This window comes from Pyrus communis, chromosome 3 (genome assembly GCF_041283825.1).
Source record: "Pyrus communis isolate YQ-2024b chromosome 3, ASM4128382v1, whole genome shotgun sequence".
In the NCBI taxonomy this organism is placed as follows: Eukaryota; Viridiplantae; Streptophyta; class Magnoliopsida; order Rosales; family Rosaceae; genus Pyrus; species Pyrus communis.
In genome coordinates this window covers 21,260,761-21,277,030 of record NC_142567.1, presented here as the reverse complement: position 1 = coordinate 21,277,030, position 16,270 = coordinate 21,260,761, and the positions used below count along the sequence as shown (strand labels likewise).

General features: G+C 34.8%; 1 long non-coding RNA gene across 1 annotated transcript; it reads left to right on the top strand.

The window, feature by feature from the left end:
* Positions 1–5,512: 5,512 nt before the first annotated feature.
* LOC148698129 (uncharacterized) lies at positions 5,513–8,337 on the top strand. The gene is made up of 3 exons (XR_015960335.1): positions 5,513–5,961; positions 6,660–6,718; positions 8,083–8,337. It is a non-coding gene; the product is annotated as an uncharacterized LOC148698129 (long non-coding RNA).
* Positions 8,338–16,270: the final 7,933 nt, after the last annotated feature.

Sequence of the window (16,270 nt, the reverse complement as noted above, 5' to 3'; positions counted from 1 at the left end):
GAATTTTAACGAGAAACTCATACTTTTCTGATACTATAAAAGTGAAAAATTCACTCTTATTTTAGTATACTAGATATAGAACTCAGTATTCAAAATGATTTTAATTCCTACTGTATGTAAGTAAACAAGTTAGTGTCTAGCAATATCAACCCCCAATAATTTAGAGTTCACAGTAATAAAAATGAATGATTTCAAATAATTAAGACAAAGTAGACAGAAGGGATGAAGATATTTTGTACGATCAAAAGTCTAATATTTTTTCATTCATCCTAGCGAGTCTAAACTTGTGATTAAACAGTGTGAGAGTATAGCTAATTATCGAATGGGACTAGAACAAAAACAAAAACAAACAAAAAAATCATCAGTGAATGGGATAAATAGACTGATTGTGATCTTGCCAGAAAAGAAAAAGACATCAATTTGTTTGGTTTGAATTGTTCAGTAAGATTTTAACAATTTAAAATCACTTTCATAGCATATTTACTGTGATTCAAGTTGAACCACCAAAAATCAACGACTATATGATTGATTTGCACTTTCAGCAAGTATGAAACCCTTAAGATCGTGATCTTCAGCGACAATTCTTTTTCTTTTTGTGACTAAACACTTTCGTCGCAAATTTGATTTTTCTTTGTAGTATTAGCACGACGGACACAAAAAAGCTAAATGCAAATGACCAAGTGAAAACGAATTGGATTGGACCTTATTATTTGTTTGCTACCCCATGCACAAGGGTGGGGCGCCCCAACTAACCCAAGGGGCTTAGGGCATGCTTAAAGTGACTTAACAAGAGTGGTGAACAGATTTTAACCAACCATGCCTCACTTGACCAAGGCTTCATCACCCATCAATCGCTTTAATTCACCAGTACAAAAACATACTTGTGTGACAACAACTTGCGCGACTGAGCAAATTACGTTGCGCAAAGTATATTTTCGCAATAGTGACAACAAAACGTCACGCAAAGGTATTTTGCGCAACGGAACTTAGCGCGATGAAGATTGCCGTCACACAATGTTGGGAAAAAAGCGGCAAAAGTGTTGGTTTGGCTCCAAAATCTTGCGCGACGCACAGGCCGCGTTGCGTAAACGTCCTTTGCGCGACGAAGGTGCCTCTACGTTGCGCAAAGCTATTTTGCGCGATGAATGTACAACTACGTGGTGCAAATACGTCGCGCAAATCTATTTTGCACGACGAATGTACACCTTCGTTGCGCAAAGTCAACGACTTTGTGGTATAACATAAGATTTTTTGGTATCCACTTGTGTAAATATTTTAAATTGTTGATCAAATTAGTTCATTGTATTCATAGAAGATCAAGGAGTGTAGCTGTAAAAAATCATCAAAATTAGAGTTAAAATAACCGTTAAATTGTGATTTTTTTTTTATAATTGTCAAAAAGTTTTGTCCCGTTACTAGATCTCTGAATGTTTTTTTTTTGCGATTTTTGGTGTATGCGATCTCAAAGCATATACAAACAAGTTTGACAGTTGGATCGTTGAAATTAGTTTCGTAGGATGCGTATTCCATCAAAACGATAGATTCACTAACACTTAGAGTTTATTTATACTTTCATTAAGTATAACATAAGATTTTGTGGTATCCACTAGTGTAAATATTTTAAATTGAAGATTGAATTCATTCATTGTATTCATATAGGATCAAGGAGTGTAGCTATAAAAAATAATCAAAATCGGAGTTAAAATAACCGTTAAATCGTGATTTTTCATCTATCATTTCTCTCGCATTGTTCTTCACTACATTGTCTTTTTCTTGACGCAACTAGTACCATTTTGCTAACGTCTGAGCAATCACAATTGTTGCCACAGTTAGCTAATCACTACCATTTCCAAAGACGCATACACCATTCTATCACTGCATATTCCTCTTTCATGCATGACAAAATTTTGTCACAGTATTGTTGCCACAGTTAGCTGATCACTACCATTTCCAAAGACGCATACACCATTCTATCACTGCATATTCCTCTTTCATGCATGAAAAAATTTTGTCACAGTGCATGCCGGTAAAGTTGACTCTTCCAAAGAATATGTATTTATTTGTACAAAGCATACTTCACAAGAAAAATTGTACTTGATCTTGATAATGATTTGTCAGTGATTCAAGTCATGAATAGTGTGGTAACTGTACCAAATCTTGTTGGCAAGATCATCATTTCAAGCATATGTTTGTGCCTTATTTTTCACGTACCAAATTTCTTGCACAGTGATGATTCTTTTTATTCTCTTGGAAATACTTGATAGGGTCCCAATCAACATATGTGAAGTCAAGGAATTGGCCATTGAGGTGCTCTGACCAATGTAGAGTGAAGAGGTTTTTAACACGTGCCAACGTTTAACTCACAAAGAAAAGAATGCAAGATAAAAGTTGTTACAGTTCCAGTTTATAGTTTGTAACTCCTCGCATAAGTTTTCTGCCCTGATATTGTTAAGTTTCAATATCTTCGAGTGCTTTACCCATTGGTTTTGCTATTGTTTTAACTTTTACATATTATTTACAGCCTTGCTGTGTTTATGTTTGCATGCTATATTGCAAGAATTATGCATGACTTTGCTAGGTTATTGTTGAGATTGTCAAATATTTCATTGCACTTTCATGTGTTTAAAAATTAAAACAATATCATGTTCCTTTGTGTTGATGGCACATCTGTATATGTAGGTTTAATGAATTTGGTGTTGATGGTGGCCCTGCTACAAAGGACTTGGCTCCCAAGTTTACTATGTTCAAGAAAAATTTGTCTGCTAAGCTAGGGGTTACAATATCGGAGATAAACGTAAGTCTTTCTATTTCTTTCTCTACAGTTTCTCCCTTGGATTCTATGGTCATGTTGTGCATTTGTAGTTTGACTTTTGATATCGGAATTCAGATTTCAATTAGATTGCTCAGTTAGTGGGTCGTTTCCCAAAAACGAAAATGGACATGGTCATGGAGTTAAACCCCAATTCCTTTGAATTGGGTTATAAATCCGGTTGATATATAAGTAGTTGATCTTTTGTTGATTTCTTATTTTGATGTTTCTCTTGGCAGACAGTCTTATTAGTGTTCATGACAGCAATTTGTTCTAAGCATGTGTTGAAATTTTAAAACAAGCTGCATTATTTTCGATGATTAAATTGTGGCAAATATTCCCTTCCAAGTATATTTCTCTTCATTTTTCTTGTGCATTAACCTTAGGTTCCTCAATCTGAGCATACCTGGTCTTCTGATTAGATTCAGGAAAACCTGTTTGTATCTTGGCATTCATTGGATTTTGCTTAGTGTTGGCTTATCTGAGAGAATTAGTGGTACAAATATTCCTTTGTTGCTGCTTTTGTGTTTTCGTATTATCTTTTTACATGGGTTGTTCTGTTGGTTAATTTGTTTTAATCGGTTGTCTTTAAATATATGCATTGGTAATTTGTTTGGATATATATGGTTTGTTGCTTAAGAGGGCATTTCTTGGATTTTATTTTTTGTGTTTGGTGAAATATTAGGACTTGGGTTCAATGCAGTTTTCAGAAATTGGATATTTTTGTTGTGACTAGTGAATCATATTTGCAAGTGGATTTATGGTGGTATATAACATTCCTAGTTTGATGGCTATTTAGCATTCCTAGTTTAGTGACTCGTTGTTATTGCTCAGAAGCTCGGTCGTCGTCATGGCAAGGTTGTTCGGTGTATGAGGAAGGCGCGGGTTGGTGAGACAGGTGCCTCATCTTCTAGATTGACCACAAGACTGGTCATCGCCCTGACGGAGGAAGCGGTAACCCTAAAAGGTCAGCCTACGATCCAACAAGCAGCACGGGAGGCCGAGGCAGCAGCTCGAGAAGCTGAGATGGCAGCCCAGTTTTCGGCCCAAGATGAGAAGATGAGTATGATCTTATGGGCCTTACAAATGTTCGGCCTCCAAATTCCAATGCCAACACCTGATCTTGCTCCACCTTCGACGTCCTAACCACTTCGCTCAGCCGATACCCAGTAGCGTGATGCATCAAGCCTAGAAGATTAATTGTTGTAGTTTTTTCTTTTATATTTGAACATCTTGTATATACATTTTCATATATTTAATAATTAAATACTTTTTCTTGGTTTATTAATTATTGTTTAGAATTTAATTACAATATTTATTAAAAATTAAATAAAAATTATTTTTGCCAAAAAAAAAAAAAGGGTTTACGCGCAGGTTACTTATTCGTCGTGCAAAGTAGTTTTGTGCGACATAGGGACATACGTCGCGCAAAGATAGACGCATGTTACTTCTTCATTGCGCAAACCTTGCTTTCACTGCCTTGGCGCGACGGTTGGTACGCGACTAAGGTTTCATTGGGCTAATTTTCAGGCAATGATTTTTGAGTTTGCGCAACGAAGGTACCTACGTCACGCAAACTGTTTTTTGTACTAGTAATGTCCTCCTTAATTACAAATCTGCGCTACAAGACTCGGCTATTAGGCATTACTATTAACACAATGAAAAACTCATTTCCACAGAGGAAAAAAAATAAAAAGAATAAAAATGATAACAGTGAGTTGTAAACCTCATATTTGACGGATATTCTCCTGATTTCTTATGATTGGTTTCTAATTAACTGAAATTCTCCATAATCTCTTTCCTGTATCATTAAAAGTTCCCTTTATGTATTCATTGTATAGTAATTACACTTGGACATCAGGCCGATTCCTTTTAAAGCGTTCCCCACATTAAAAGTTCCTTTTTCGTTGCTTTTAATATTATCACCAACCCTCATTGAGTGTCGGCCGATTCCATTATTAGGCGTATTCACATCTCTGCGTACCAATTTCTTACAACACATTATGGGCGTAGATTACTTGTTAAAAAGAAAACGATAAGACTAATTTTTCAATGTGTAATTCTTCTACCGAGTTCATTAATATCAGAGCTTATGAGTTTACCTCCATCTATCATAATGATCCATCTTGATTAGGTCTGGCAATTCCTGACACGACCCGATAACCCGACACGACACAACATGAAATTAACAGGTGTTCGGATCGACACGATAACGAATCGGGTCGTTATCGGGTAACCCGATAAGCACATGTTAAGATAACAGGTTGATTCGGGTATACACGTGGGTAACACGATACACGATAAGCAGAATATTATTTTTATAATTTTATAACCCTAAAAAAATACTGTAATAATTATATGTGACAACCCGTTCCAAATTTTACGTTTTTATTTTATTTGAAAAGCGTGAATTTACGAAATGGCCCTAGAGGCAAGGACTTTGACTTCCGTTGACCATCGACTTGAGAGATGTGAGACTTATTCTTTAAGCATATCCTCGTAGTACTCTTTGGTACGAACGTATAGGCGAAATCCGTTTGCGAGTCCGGATTATAACGGTATACTTATGGACGTTTGAAATTGGTTATTTAAATATTTGAATTCCCACCTTGTGGGATTAGCGGACCAATTAAATTAAAGGGACAAGGAACCAATTAGAAAATAAAAGTGAAGCTTGCAGCCAATCAAAAAAAAAGAAGAAAAGAAAAGAAAAAAAAAAAAAAAAAGGGAAGAAAGCTTCCCGTGCACCCATACCCGCACCACCGCGAGTCCATCTTCCAAGGCCGATTCCGGCCAACTCCGGTGGAGTTTTTCGATACCACCACCACCATCTTGAAGCTCTCATTCCCCTCTACAAAACCCACCCAAGAACCACCTTGATTGACCATGGTATGAGGCGGTTTGAGGCCACGAAAGTTGACGAAAATCAATGGTGCTCCAGCCACCATTTTCGATTTTCCGGCAAATCGGCAAAGCAATGGCCGATGCCACCACTTGGGCTTTGTAGCCCATCATCCCAGGAGCAAAACCCAACCAACCTTGACCCCGTTGGACCACCGTAGACGACGAATCGACGTCGGGAAGTTTTAGGCACCCACCGGCTTCGTGGGAAAAATTGACCATCTTCCGTCCACTTTTGGACTTTGTGGCAGGTATGAAAGTTGCTCCACTCACTGAGATCTTCATTTCTGTGAAGTTTGAGAATTTTTGGAAATAGTTGAATTTTCCGGCGAGTCGGGGCGGCCGACCGCCACCCGCGGCGGCGCGTGCGGCAGCGCGTGGCCAGTGGGCCGCCAATGCTATTTTTAGGCTATGTCAAATGTCTTGAATTCAGTTTTGTCATTTGAATAACGTAGGTTGATAGTTGGAACCTAAATTCGTTACGATACGTTACTTGATAAAAATGTGAATCGATGATCCGACCGTTGGATCGTCACCAAAATTAGATACATTATAATACGTAATATTTAAAGATCATAGGAATTTATGGATCGGGAATCCGACTTACGGATCTTCTTGAATTGGATTTGTAAGTTAGTAAAATAAATGTTCACGGCCACTTGTTTTAGGCAATTGGCGGAGATCTGACCGTTGGATCGTAATGAAATTTTAATATGTTATTCTAGAAACATATTGTGGATCGTTGGGAGTTGCGGATTGGAAATCTGTTATGCGGATCTTCCGGGTCAAGTTATACAAGGTTGTAAACCCTACCGTCGATCTTTGATCGACAGTTGACTTGTGGTCAATGGATCTCAAACTATTTAGAATGTCGTTGAGGTTATGTTTTATGTGAATTACGTATTCTTCGGATAAGAGTTCTGAGATGTGATTTGATAATTGGTCACAGGGACCAATCATTCAGGGCGCCTCGATACGTGCGCTAGAGAATCATAGCGCGGACTCCAGGTGAGTGGATCTTTTCCTTTTTATCGTACATATTGTTGAGAGTTCTATCGACACTTTTAAATTCATTAGGCATATTACTTTCATATATAATTATTGTGAATGCTTGAAGTACAATATGAACTACGAATGGCTTGATCCCTGTCTAGGGTACGTAGGCAGTCTAACGAGACGTTAGATGCAGCCATAAAATATTTGAGACAAAAGCCTTGTTTGAGGAATTGAGTAATGCGAAGGAAATTGATAAAGACAAGTTTTAGTTTTGTGAATTAGTTAGTTAATTAGTGTTAATTGGGTTATCATGGATAATTATCCCTGAAAATAAGTAGTTTGGGAGTAGAGCGTTATTGATTGTACATTTCACACTATATAGTTTATAATTGAAAATGCTACAACATGGTGTTAGATTGCATCATGGTATATCCATATGTATACTACTTGCATATAATTATTGGGAATGCTTTCAAGTGCAAAGGTGGACGCATGATACCCAAGTAAGCTTCAGGTGAGTACATGTTGATGTTAGTGATGGTAGTGAGTACGATTGTGTTGAGATATAGTATAGCTCATAAACCTGCACCCCGGTGTTAGTGCTCCCGCCCGTGGCCAGGGCACAGTCCTTCACGTGATGTTCACCTCCCGCACCTTACGCTTACCTTGGATTCAAGGTAGGTGCACAGTCCTGTCGTACAGACCACTTTAGGTGGTTCCGACTCGTAGGTGACCCGCGATTATTCGCCCAGTCTTCACGTGATCGTAGCACTTATTTACACCCAATCTTGTCGTACAGACCACTTTAGGTGGTTCCGACTCGTAGGTGACCCGCGATTATTCGCCCAGTCTTCACGTGATCGTAGCACTTATTTACACCCAGTCTTGTCGTACAGACCACTTTAGGTGGTTCCGACTCGTGTGCAGGTATACTTATTGAGCTATTAGCTAGCCAGGATTGATGAGATATGGATGAGTCGTACAGGTCACTATAGGTGACTCCGACTTATTGGCTAGCCAGGATTGATGAGATATGGATAAGTCGTACAGGTCACTATAGGTGACTCCGACTTATATGCTAGCCATGATTGATGAGATATGGATAAGTTGTACGTGTCATTTTAGATGACTCTGACTGATATATCACTTTGTATTGATTTAGTTCATTTGGCCTACTTATTAATGTATGGTGGAGTTGATGGCAAACCTTGGTTTTGGTCATTTCTGAGTATGGTTTATATGTATGTATATATGTTGTACTGTCTTATGAAAAACGATACGAGTTTTACAATTAGGGGCATTACTTTTAGAGAGGTAATAACTTTGGGAAGTTTGGTTTTATTGCTTACTCACACCTTCTGTTTGGTGCCCTCCAGGTTTTAGCTGCTGAGTTTGTATCGACAAGAATATGTGGCGAATCTTAGTATTGATGGATAATTCTGAGGGTGTGATTCTTACCCGCACTACTGTACCTTATCTATGCTCTGACATCGCGTGTGATATGGGTTCGCTCCCACTCGTAGCGCACTCTGGTACTTAGACACTTTTAGATTCAAATTTATTCACTTTTTCTACACTTTATCACATTTTATGGCTTCGTCACCGTCCAGGTGTCGGCCAGCACAGCTCGATTCAGGGTCCAAGTGGACTTTCTGGGTCGGAGTGTGTCATTATATATATTAATTTAACAATTTTATACCTCTAAAAACTATAATATATATATATATATATATATATATATTAAATTTACTATAATAATTATACCCCCAAAATATTAACTATCTATAATAATTATATATGTATATATATTAAATTTTGAATTAAATTTTATAAAAACTATAATAATTATCAATTAATATGCATTCATTGATTTGATTCCATAATTGATAATTCCATTTCATTCCCTGCAGTGTCGCCCTTTTTGAAGAAAAAGGGAGGGAAAATGAAAGTGATAAGAAAAGTTAAAAAGGAACAAAAAAGAGAGGGAATTAGGGAAAGATGGGTAGGCACCGTAGGCTGTCAGAGGGAAAAGTGAAAATTATAATAAAAATTGAAAAGGAAACAAAAAAGAGAGGGAAAAATGAAAATTAATAGAAGTGGTGAGATTTTTTTTTTATTTTTTTTAAGTTATTAACTTTTTATCACATATATGACATATCTCACTATTTTTATAATGACTCACGTGATGTACTACTCCGTATACCAATCAATTATATGTACAAAATAAATAGATTTAAATCTACTTAATAAATATATATATATATATTTATTTACACACACACCATTGAACTTGATGGGATACAAATTCTCCGAAACTAATTTCAACGATCCCAACCATCAAACTTGTTTGTATATGCTTCGAGATCACATCAGCAAAAAATTGCAAAAAACAAACATTCAGATATCAAGTAACGAGACAAAGCTTTTCGACAGTTATAAACCAAAAATCACGATTTAACGGTTATTTTAACTTCGATTTTGATGATTTTTTACAGCTACACTCATTGACCCTATATGAATACAATGAATGAATTTGATCTTCAATTTAAAATATTTACACAAGTGGATACCACAAAATCTTATGTTATACTTGATGAAAGTATAAATAAACTTTAAGTGTTAGTCAATGTATTATTTTTATGGGATACGAATTCTCCGAAACTAATTTCAACGATCTCAACTGTCAAACTTGTTTGTATATACTTTGAGATCACATTAGCAAAAAATCACAAAAAACAAACATTCAGAGATCAAGTAACGGGACAAAGTTTTTTCGACGGTTATAAACGAAAAATCACGATTTAACGGTTATTTTAACTCCGATTTTGATGATTTTTTACGGCTACACTCCTTCACCCTATATGAATACAATGAATAAATTCGATCTTCAATTTAAAATATTTACACAAGTGAATACCACAAAATCTTATGTTATACTTAATGAAAGTATAAATAAACTCTTAGTGTTAGTCAATCTATCGTTTTGATGGGATACGAATTATCCGAAACTAATTTCAACGATCCCAACCGCCAAACTTGTTTGTATATGCTTCGAGATCACATCAGCAAAAAATCACAAAAAACAAACATTCAGAGATCAAGTAACATGACAAAACTTTTCGACGGTTATAAACGAAAAATCACGATTTAACGGTTATTTTAACTCCGATTTTGATGATTTTTTACAACTACACTCCTTGACCCTATATGAATACAACGAATGAATTTGATCTTCAATTTAAAATATTTACACTAGTGGATATCACCAAATCTTATATTATACTTAATGAAAGTATAAATAAACTCTAAGTGTTAGTCAATCTATCGTTTAGATGGGATACAAATTCTCCGAAACTAATTTCAACGATCATAACCGTTAAACTTGTTTGTATATGCTTCAAGATCACATCAGCAAAAAATCATAAAAAAACAAACATTCAGAGATCAAGTAACGGGACAAAAAAATTTCATGGTTATAAACGAAAAATCACGATTTAACGGTTATTTTAACTCCGATTTTGATGACTTTTTATAGCTACACTCCTTGACCCTATATGAATATAATGAATGAACTTGATCTTCAATTTAAAATATTTACACTAGTGGATACCACAAAATCTTATGTTATACTTAACGAAAGTATAAATAAAATCTAAGTGTTAGTGAATCTATTGTTTTGATAGGATACGCATTCTATGAAATTAGTTTCAACGATCCAACCGTCAAACATGTTTGTATATGCTTCGAGATCGCATACATCAAAAATTTCAAAAAACAAACATTCAGAGATCAAGTAACGGGCCAAAACATTTCGACGGTTATAAACGAAAAATCACGATTTAACGGTTATTTTAACTCCGATTTTGATGATTTTTTACAACTACACTCCTTGATCCTATATGAATACAATGAATGAATTCGATCTTCAATTTAAAATATTTACACAAGTAGATACCACAAAATCTTATGTTATGTTTAATAAAGTATAAATAAACTCGAAGTGTTAGTGAATCTATTGTTTTGATAGGATACGCATTCTACGAAACTAGTTTCAACGATCCAACCGTCAAACATGTTTGTATATGCTTCGAGATCGCATACGCCAAAAATTTTAAAAAACAAACATTCAGAGATCAAGTAACGGGACAAAACTTTTCGATGGTTATCAACGAAAAATCACGATTTAACGGTTATTTTAACTCCGATTTTAATGATTTTTTACAGTTACACTCCTTGACCCTATATGAATATCATGAATGAACTCGATCTTCAATTTAAAATATTTAAACTAGTGGATACCACAAAATCTTATATGATACTTAATGAAAGTATGAATAAACTTTTAAGTGTTAGTGAATTTATCATTTTAATGGGATACACATTCTATGAAACTAATTTCAACGATCTAACCGTCAAACATGTTTGTATATACTTCGAGATCACATAAACCAAAAATTGAAAAAAACAAATATTCAAATATCAAGTAACGGGACAAAAGTTTTCGACGGTTATCATTGAAAAATCATGATTTAACGGATATTTTAACTCCGATTTTGATGATTTTTTACAGCCACAATCCTTGACCCTATGTGAATACAATGAATGAATTCGATCTTCAATTTAAAATATTTACACTAGTGGATACTATAAAATCTTATGTTATACTTAATGAAAGTATAAATAAACTCTTAAGTGTTAGTGAATCTATCATTTTGATGGGATACGCATTCTACAAAATTAATTTCAACGATCCAACTGTCAAAGTTGTTTGTATATGCTTCAAGATCGTATACGCTAAAAATCGCAAAAAAGAAACATTCAGAGATCAAGTAAAGGGACAAAACTTTTCGACGATTATCAATGAAAAATCATGATTTAACGGTTATTTTAACTCCGATTTTGATGATTTTTTTACAGCTACACTCCTTGACCCTATACAAATACAATGACTAAACTCGATCTTCAATTTAAAATATTTACACAAGTGGATATCACAAAATCTTATGTTATGCTTAATGAAAGTATGAATAAATTCTGAAGTGTTAGTGAATCTATTGTTTTGATGGATACGCATTCTATGAAACTAGTTTCAACGATCCAACCGTCAAACATGTTTGTATATACTTTGAGATCGCATATGCCAAAATTTTCAAAAAACAAACATTCAAAGATCAAGTAATGGGACAAAACGTTTCGACGGTTATCAACGAAAAATCACGATTTAACGGTTATTTTAACTCCGATTTTGATGATTTTTTACAGCTACAGTCTTTGACCCTATATGAATACAATGAATGAATTCGATCTTCAATTTAAAATATTTACCCTAGTAGATACCACAAAATCTTATGTTATACTTAATTAAAGTATAAATAAGCTCCAAGTGTTAGTGAATCTATCGTTTTGATGGGATACGCATTCTATGAAAATAATTTCAATGATCCAATCGTCAAACTTGTTTGTATATGTTTCAAGATCGCATACGCCAAAAATCGCAAAAACCAAATATTTAGAGATGAATTCGATCTTCAATTTAAAATATTTACACTATTGATACCACAAAATCTTATGTCATGATGATCGATGAAAATTGAGGATTTTGTAAAAGGAATAACATGCAAGCTCTGAGTTCCATTGGCAATGTTTAAACTTTTGAGAAAGGCTTCACAACCTTGAAAACAAAATTTTTTTCATTTTGTATATCCTTGCACATTTAATATTTTGTAATAGATTAGTAGTGTATGGATGTTTATTTATTAGGCTCTTATTTTCAAGTGTAGATGTAGTACTTAAACGACAAATGTGTTTTAATGTTTTGAAGTAATATTTATGTGGCAATGTGTGGTATGTGCAAATTTAAGGAAAAAAAAACATTTTTCTTAACGGGTCATAACGGGTCGGGTCACTTTACCTGTTGGGTAAAGTGACCCGACCTGTTAAGGACCCGTTAAGATAACGGGTGTGACACGACACGACCCGTTAAGATAACAGGTGTTACACGAAAACGACACGAATACGACAGACACGACTTGTTTGCCAGGCCTAATCTTGATGAGTTCATATTATATCATATATTTTATCCTAATTTTAATATTAATTTATTGGTTATTTTGGTAGAATTTTGATACTTTGAATTATATTTTTAACGTAGGACATTCGATTTCTTCTGAAGCAAAAAATGATCAAACGGATGAATTTTGGGGTGATTCCAATTGGAGGATGTTCGTGTGCCTTTCAAGATGATTGTGTCAAAATTCCAAATTTTTCTACCAAGTTGTTTGACCGTGACAATAAAATTAAGCCCCAGCGTATAGCTTTCCCAGATTGATGTTTCTGGACTTTTTGGTATTTTGGAGGTCATGATGGCGTATTTTGAGGAAGATTCCTTCTGAGAATTTGTTGGAGACCTCTTCAGCTTTAAAAAGAAACCTTTTGGGACCAAATCGGAGTTGATTTGTTCAGTCAAAAGTGTGATTTTCTGAGAAGTCCGAATTTTAGTTTAAATAGGTAACATTTTATTTTCTGTTTTATTATTTTATTATGTTTCCTAGTTTTATTCTAAGACATTTTCAAGGAAGGATTTTATTTTGTAGTAGTATAAATAAGGCTTTTTAGCCATTAGGTTAGAGAGGGGGTAGAGCGCAATACTTTGGCTTTAAAGAGCATTGACGATTCAAGTTTATTTTCAAGGTGTTTTCTATCTATGTTTTTAATAATATTTTATTTTATGGTTGTTAGTAACTAGTTTCGTTTGCTAGAGTAAGGCCATGAGCCTTAGCAAGAATATGTAGTTTCTTTTCAATTTGTTTATGATATTATGCATGCAAGTTTTGAATTGTTAATCACTGTGCTTTAAACTATCTATTTGTCTTGATATTGGCCACCATTAGGATATTTAGAAAAGTAATTTGATGCAATTTTGGCGGATGGCTGTCCCTGAAATTGGCGCTGGCTTCTTATGGTTAATATGTATAACTTCTTAGGATGGACGATACGTCTTAAGGGTTGTATGGTTTTTCAAAAAGTTTTCACAAAATTTAATGAGTCTTGCATGTTCATATTCGATTTGGACATCACGGACGGGTTGCATGTTAGATATGTTGGAGGTTCCAAGTAGGGCATACTTTAGGAAAACCTAACCTTCGAAATATGCATGTGTAATTCATAAGGAATTAGAAGAACTACATAGAATTGTTAGGGTGACGGTTGAACCCTAGGTTTTACAAATTAACTTTCTTTAAATTGTTCTCTAGTTAATTTCTTTAATTGTTTTATTTTAAAATTCGTTTTTATTATATTAAATTCTAGAATCAACATTTTCCAAACTTTGTTTTCAATAATTAATTAAGAGTTGGTTTTAAACATAAATTATTCATTTAATCCCTATGGAGAACGACCTTACTTGAGCTGCTATACTACCACAACCTTGTACTCTTGCAAGTATTTTTAAGTGTTTTTATCTCTACTTTTGCAGGTGGTAAAATCTCTATCACATCTCAAATATGGAAGTCAATGGTGGATAATCGTTGCTGGTGTGGAAGTCAGACTTATGGTCAGGGGAGGTTGAAATGCTTCTGTGAGTCTTCTCAGCCTCCGAAAATGATGAATAACTGTGACTTGCTATCAGTTGTCTCCCTTTTAAAAAAAAAAGTAAAAATCTATCATAATATCCATCTCAAATATGGGAGGGAGGGGAGAACCAACAATAGACATATAATTAGGGAGTTATGTTGGAACTGGATTTGCAGGGTCACTCACATGATGTCCTACCTTGGGCCTTGAATTATTATCAGGTGTTACTATTTCTCTATGGCGTTTAGGGGATTTTGGTTTGTTTTCTTTTGGGCCTTTCGGTCCGTTTGGGATCAATATACCCAACAAACCAAAAAATAAAATAAATGTTGTCATGCTTTATCCCACCACTGAGTGCAGTATTCAAGATCTGACACACCTCCACTGGTACATTTACTCGTTTCATATAACTTGTCAATCAACATTGTCTGACAATTTCCTTCGCCCGTCTCAAAATAATTTGACGTTTAAAAACCTCCTGCTAAAGTTATAAGATATCAGTAGATTCAGCTTTTCAGCTTTTCCACTTCAACACAAAAAATATTTGGCTTTTTTTTTATATTAAGAATTATTTTGTAAAGATTATTTCAAGAGTACTGAATCTTCGTCATCCAAGTCCAACTACAATAAACTTGACCCAGCTCACAATTCTGATGAAGACCCAACAACAGGGAAGATGGTAGTCTCACTGCCAGGAAAGATGGTAAATAAATAGAATTGCAATAAACTACTGGATACGTGGGGAATCTTATAGCAAGTCTACCCTGAAAAAAATGAGTGAGCACTCAACCCATTTAATTCACTCAATGAACAGTGATAGATCCAAATGAACAATAATAGACCAAATGTATCTTCATTCCTAAAAAATAAAAAATAACCTAGTTAATTTTATTAAAATATTAATATTTTTTTATTATAATATAATAAATAATAATTATTTTATTTTTAATTTCTGACTTTATAAAAAACTATTATTAATTTCTGAAATTTTATTTATTTATTTTAATTTTTTATGGTTGAAAAATCTAGACTGTTGATCTAAAAATCGAACGGTCCTCATTGTGCCATGTCAGTAGCCATTAATTTTAAATTTCAAATTTTTTTTACCGTTGGAAATCCAACGACCTAGAAAACTAGCCATTGGAAATCCAACGGACAAAAAGGAGCCACGTGTCTCCACACTGAAACCCCATAGTGTGCCTGCACAATGGGCCCCGCCTATGCGATGTTGTCAGCCACGCGCACGTGTTTTTCACGCCCTTGGCGCAAAAAAATTTTAAAATGGCCTGTGACATTACGCTAGCGTCAGCATGAGGTCGCATAGGTCAGGCCTTGGCTCAGCACATTCTTGGCCGACCTATGGGATGGCTTGGGCTGTTAGCTAGGCAATTGGACTCAGCTAGAGGGAATTGGCTAGGTGTCAAGCCATTTTGGCTGCTGGGTGCCATGCTATCCACTCTCGGTGGACTTGCTCTTAGAAACGGGTGGATCGACAGCAAACAAAGACAAGGGAGAGAGGGCGAGAGAGAGAGAAGGAAGTAAATTTTTTTTGGTTTACTTGTGTTAGTATTTCTAAATTTTGTTTTTTTTTATTATTATGAACCTCACATGCACCATGTCATCAAACTAAGGAGAAAAAGTTGACAGAATTTGGATGAAATGACCAATGCACCATATTTTGTCAAGTTCAAGGACTAGATTTAATGTTTTTAGTTCCTCAACAATTTATTTAGTACAAGGGCATTTCAATGATCTACATAATTTTATTCTAATTCAAGTGGAATAGTAAATAGTTTATATGTAATCTGCATTATTTTTACTTTGATTTCAAACAGTTTAGTAAATAACTTTAACAAAAATTTGATTCCTACTCCACTCCAATACAATTTTTCCTTAATTCAATTCTTCGTCAAGCCATTACAAATTCGTAATTGAGCCATTAAAGATAGAGTAATGCTATCTACATGCCTTTCTCAAATTTTAACTATCAAA